This window comes from Abramis brama (genome assembly GCF_963993115.1).
Source record: "Abramis brama genome assembly, chromosome: 7".
In the NCBI taxonomy this organism is placed as follows: domain Eukaryota; kingdom Metazoa; phylum Chordata; class Actinopteri; order Cypriniformes; family Leuciscidae; genus Abramis; species Abramis brama.
The window spans coordinates 31,900,935-31,907,541 of NC_139969.1; positions in this window are offsets into that span (position 1 = coordinate 31,900,935).

The following is a 6,607-nucleotide window of genomic DNA, read 5'->3' on the forward strand; positions in this document are numbered from 1 at the left end:
GTCAAATTAAAAGTTTTACTTTAAAGTTCGTTTAAATTCAGTGTTTTATTAATCTTTAAAGAAATAAGTTTATACTAAAGCATATTTTGCACATAAATTTGATTATAATTCTAATTGCAGTGTCTTATATAATATTATATAAAAAAATGTATATACTTTAATATACTAAATTGTAAAAGTTTGTCATTACAAGTGTTTATCATAAATACTTGTCACTTTTGTTTCAAAGACAATAGAAGTTATTATGTAATTGCATATAAATGTGTACTACTTAAGGGTAAAAAAAACACTCTTAAGTTCAACTAATTGCACTTAATGTCACGGTTATGGACTTTTATATTCTAATTTGCTTAGTTCCTGTTTCTCTCCTCTGTTTAATTTTTGTTTTCTTATCTCCTGGTTTGTTTCTATAGTTACATATAATTATCACCTGTCAGTCATTATGTTTGTCTTGTATTAAAACTCCCTGTTTTGTTCAGTCCCTTGTTGGTTATTGTTTCATTATGCATGGTTGTTTATACGTCTCCTGAGTTTTGTATATTATAATAAAGACTACCAGAAAGACTTGATAGGTAGAAAAACATTTGAATACATTTTATTTCCTGAAAAAATTGAAGACAAATTTGAGAAATATATCCAAGCAATAATCATATCACATAGTTCTATGGTGTAAGCCTCATCCTTAGTCCAGGTATTGAGGTAAGCTGGCAGGTCCTGCTTGGAGATGAAGGCAGCCCAGACAGCAACATAGTGTCGGCCCAGATCTGGCCCACATCTGGACCTTGTGGAATCCACGTGTACCAGGTATGGGCTGGACCTGGGCCGACACTATGTTGCTGTCTAGGAGGGGCGGAGCCAACCCCCGGACAAATGGAAAGAGCCAACCTGGTGGTGGTGGGGAGGATCGTAAGATCGAGCATTTACATCAAGTGTCGAGCTGTAATTGGCTAGATCTAATTAGATCTAATTTTTAAACAATGAAAGGCGTGGCATTAGAGTCTTCCTTGTAGAACCTATGCTGAAGCTTCCATTTCTTATACCCTTCATCGTGCGATTCCTACAGCAGCCAAGCTTGACAGAAGAACCTACCCTCTAAATGAGTAAAAATAAGAAACATGGACTTTACAGCATGTCATCTCCTCCTCCTCGAGCGGAGGACTTTGGTAGGGTGGGTGTTGCTGCACAGTGGGTCCTCGATCACCATTTGTGAGGCTCTTTGCCAGAGCCAGAGCCTGCAACCTGGGTCGTCCCGGAGTCGACGCAAGCCGCCCAGTCCATCCAAGAGCTAGGATGAAACGTACTAGATCTGTGTTCTGCGGATCCAAATTTCCTCACGAGTCCCCACAATCGAGTCTTTGCTTTCTATGTCAGTCCCGTCCAGCTGTCTGGATTCTCTGGTCCCATCTGGAAATCTTCCTCCTCCAATGTTCCAGCCTGACTTCCTGTGACACCTTGGCCTGTCAGCCCCGTCGACTTCGCCCTGACTCTGTGCTCCCTCGACTTCACCGTGGTCCATCAGCCCTAGGAATGCTCCAGGCTTCCTTGTTCCTCCGGCTCAGCCTTAGTCAGTCGTCGCTCTGCCTATGCCACGGACTTCCAGGTCTCCAGCTGCACCTTGAACCCTCCACCCCTCGCCTGCACCAGACTTCTCCTTCCCTCCGGCTTCCCCGTTGTCACCCCAGTCTACCGAGCCCCTGTCTCTGTCTCTGTCCCGTGAGCCAGCAGCTCCACCTTGGGCTTCCAGGCTGTGGTTGTCGCCCCGGTCCATCGGTCTCTCTGCTCCGCCGGATAATGCACCCTGATTCCGCCACCGTCAGCTGTCTCCGTGTTCCGCCTGGGCCAAAGCTCCATCCTGGATCCTCCAATAGTCAGGTCTACTATGGTGTCTGTCTCCACCGACGACTCTTCTTCCCCACCCATCCCCAGCTCTGCTCCATCCTCCAAAGCCTCCACCCTCCCTCCTCAGGTGTACTCGTTACGGTGCGAGGATGCACCTTCCGGGAGAGAGGAGTACTGTCACGGTTATTGACTTCTATACTCTGTTTTGCTTAGTTCCTGTTTCTCTGCTCTGTTCAGTTTTGATTTTCTCGGTTACTGATTATCTCGTTTGTTTCTATGGTTATGTATAATTATCACCTGTCAGTCATTATGTTCGTCTTGTATTTAAACTCGCTGTTTTGTTCAGACAAACAAAACTTTGTCTGTCTCCCTTGTCAGTTCTCGTTTCAGCTTGCGTGGTTGTTTATACTTTATACTTCTATAGTTTTGTGGATTATAATAAAGACTGTTATTTCTTATACCCCTCATCATGTGATTCCTACAGCAGCTCTTAATATAAATTCAAATAATACATTTTCATTCAATTGTAAAGCCTTCATTCAATTAAGTGTCTGAAAACATTGCATTCAGTTCACACAGAAGTATACTCTTTAAAAGCATATTATTTCTGTAATAAGTATGCTAAAGTGTTTTTTTTTTTTTTCATCAGGGCTTGGGGTTCTTTAATATGAGAACTATCTTATATAAGACTGTGTGACTGTGTGTAGCATTGCAGATATTGTACGGTTATTTTTAGCTTCTTGGTTCCCTTAATAAGTTTTTTCCTATTCCGTTCCACATCATGAGCGATCCTGGGAACACTGCGCGCCCTTTTGCCCGAGCTGCAGTAATGGAGAAAAAGTCTAACATTTATTTTCCTGCTTCTCTTTGCGGAGTGCGGAGGCATGATGTTTTCATTGGTCTGGGGAGACAGTGCTGTGAAAAGTTCTGGTGAACTGGCACCCTTGTGAGAGAACTAAATAGGCGACACTCCATCCCACACACATTGCATACGTTTGGCTCTGTGAGTATCGCCGTGCCTTTTTCCGCTGCCCACAAGTAAATATGGGGAAGATGATGACTGATCCAAGCTAATAAACCTCCTCTCCCAGAGCTCACTGCAACATTACTATTGTTTCATTGTAATTTACCTTACATTTATTTGTCTACTAACAACTTAATGAGGCTGGTTTGGATGAATTTACAAAGCAGTAAGAAACATTCATATAAGCATTCTCTTAACATGTCTGTTAAGAAACATTCATATAAGCATTCCTTCTTTAAGTACACTTAAATGGCCTTTTATTTCACCAATATATACTGTATCTGTACAGTTTTTTAAAAACATAATTTTTAGATATGAAGTACACGACAAGTGTACAATGAATACAATTATGCACACTTTTCAAATAAGGGCCAACAGCTTGACATGATATATTAGTTGTTGAGGTCAGCATTAAGTTGAAATAATATCACACCCACACAGTGTTATTTCCTGTCCAACAGGATGTTTGTTGAACATTGGACTGTTCAGTGTTTAAAAGGGTCACTCGGTTGTAGAAATGTTTATATATGAAAGTCTTTGTGGCTTTCAAAGAGCAACTTATTAAATGCTCCATTCTCTCAATGTAGTGTGTGATCTCACCCTTCCCCCATCATCTACAGTATGGTCATTCCCTCATGCAACTGCTCTTTCGTCATTGCCGAGGCACTCTGTTTTGTCAAAAAACACCTGGTTTGAGATTGGGAGGTTCCTCTGAACTGGTCCTGAACCTGTCCTGATGAGGTAGAGATGGAAATCCATTAATAAGTAAAAAGTAAAGCACATTCGCTGTTTCCTAAAACACTAACAATCCTTGGACATTCTTGGATCTAATGCCAGCTGGAACTTTCCGAAGGAGAGGAACTCTTGATACAGCATGTCTCCTCACTCGGGTTAAGAGCAACAGTCCTTTCCTGGGCCTGTTATTAAGACTGCAGTTGTAGGAAATGTTATCTCTTCACCTTTGGCCTGTGTACATTTTCCTCTATCAACTAGTGACACATGTACAACACAGAAAGAAACTCAGCAAGGAGATCGCTCCTTTGGGAAACATGAAAGGAACTCCCAAAACACTCTTACATGAATAGTCAACAAAGTTTCCCTTCTAGCCTTGGCTGTCATACATTTTCAAACCAAAACAGACTCTTGTTTGTGAAATAGCTTAATCAGTGGAAGCAATTCTGTGACTCCATATATTTTGTGCTATATGTGAGCCTTCAACATATTTGAGTCATTTCCGGGATTGCTGTAGATATGGATCAGTGTGAGGCTGTTACATGATCCACACGACCCTCTGACTTCCCTTTCCAAACAGTGCTTTGACAGGGCAAATAAAACCAATGCAGCCTCAAGAACCAAGAAAACCCAGAGCAGTGGTGGGCATATAGAGAATCAGGCTTAGGTTTCAGTGCATGGTTTTTGTCAGTTCATACCCCATTTTGTATACTTGGCTGTGTATTGACTTTATGGACTCGGCTCAGAGAAATAATTCTGCAAACTAAAGTTTAACTGACTAAATAACTTTTTTCAATGTATTGTTTATCATAAGCCCTGAAAAAGAACAGTATGAAAAGGAAATTAATTCCTACGAATGAATTTCTTTTGTTGTTGTTGAAATAATATCTATAATCGTGCACACATTTTCTTTTCATCCACCATAGGGCATGGTTAAACTTAGATCAGTAAAGAATTTATTTCAGATTAGATTGGTTTCGTTACACTGAATCATGACCACTGTGACGTAAATGTGGTTCCCAATTCCTGAGGCTTGTGGAGATAATCATAGACTTCAGGACATAAATGCTTTAGGGCAAGAAAATATTGTCATATTGTTTGACCAAGCAAAAATAGAAGCTTACCCACACTCTGTTCTGTTATTTGTTTCTTCATTGGTTATCTGAGAAACATGACTAGCTCATTCATTGGGATATGTTTTAACAGCAACTGTACAGCTTCTAGAAACAATGCCTGTACCTAAATAACTCCCGAATGATTTATTTCTCCTCGATTTGTTTCTATACACAAAGGCAAATGGAAAACATCCCCCAGTTAAGACCTTAAGAATGTTTTGTTATTATCATCACGTACAGCAAACCATGCAGTTCCAGTATTGCCAATTTCATTTGTTAAAATCACCTCCAGGCTCTCTCTGCAAACTAAAACCAGACTTGGTCCAATCCTCAAAGCTAATGTGACTGAGGTAAATACAATTAAGCCCAGCCAGAGGAAACCCTGGCTTATTATTGTTTATCTTTAAACCTGACTCCATGTCTCCCCCTGGCCCTGTGCCATCAGTTTTTCTCTAGTCTAGAAGTCAAGGGTATTTCATAGATAGATAAATGACAGAGATCCTTTGTTCTTTTATTTTAAAGAAAATACTGTACATCAGAAATAAAGTCTACTGGATTAAAAAAATAAAATAATGAAAAGGATTGACTGCACGTATAATGTATTTTGAAAAGAAGTCTAAATTAAAGAAATATTTTTTCATATCCAGTGCTGGGTAGATTACTTGCTAATTTTAGTCGGTTACTGATTCCAAATTACATGACACAAATTGTAGTTAGTAACAAAATCCATTACATTACACATTTAAGGTAATGTAATCTGACTACTTTTTGATTACTTGTAGATTACTTTTGACCTAACTTGTTCAACACATTGATATGAATAGGATAATCTTGTACCATATGGATATAGAAATACAAAGGGAAAGAAAATATATACCATTCTTTGTTATCAGCAACATGAAGTCCATTAAATGTGCATTAAATATTACATTGCATCAGGGTTTCCCAGACTGGGTTTTGTGAGTGTCACAATCTGTGCATTTAGTTTCTCTCTTATGGACTTTTAGTTTGGTTATCTTGTGGACATTTAGTTTGGTTGGAAAACAGAGGCAGTGCGTCCCACCCTGCCCATCCACGAAACTTCTCTGTCACTGGTGCCCTCCTGCACTAATACATGTTCTTCACCTCTGTATTCATCATCTCCGCTGTTCCTGCCCAGCTTTAGTTCATTGTCACCACCAGTCCTGTCCATCACCAACCCTGCTTCCTCACCCAGGCTTTCTCTCCTGCACACTCCACTGAAGCCAGCCATTCTTTCGTCTCCGCCTCCCCTGGCTACCTTCAACCCCTCAGCTCCACCGTCACCGTCTCCCTGCATCACCTCAGTCGGTCGGTCGGTTTCAAAGGACCACCCTGGCTCCTCCCTCCATCACTGCCGTGGTGGGACTCCTCCGTCATGGTCATCTCTTAGGTCGTTCTGGGATTTCGTCAGTCATCCGTTCCCTGGATCCTACCACCACCAACTCCTCCATGGGCCCTTCCACCGTCATCTCCTCCATGGTTCCTACCATCAACTCCTCCATGGCTTCTTCCACCATCTGCTCCGCCCTGGTTCCTCCCATCTGCCACCATATGGGTTTCCAGCGTCTCGCCGGTTTCTCGTCCACCTCCTGAACCTCCACCATTCTTCCACTCGAGCCATCCATCACAGCGCGAGGCCACGCTTTTCCGGGAGGGGGAGTTCTGTCACAATCTGCGTATTTAGTTTCTCTCTTATGGACTTTGGTTTGGTTACAATCAGTTTCCTTTGTTTCTAGTTTCCCACCAGTCACCAGTTTCCATGAACACTCATTAATCATCACAGCTGTTTGTCATTGATTCATTATCACTGTGTATTTAAGTTCCTCTGTGTGCTCACTTGAGTTGTCCATTATTGTCGTATCTTACACGCTGTCAC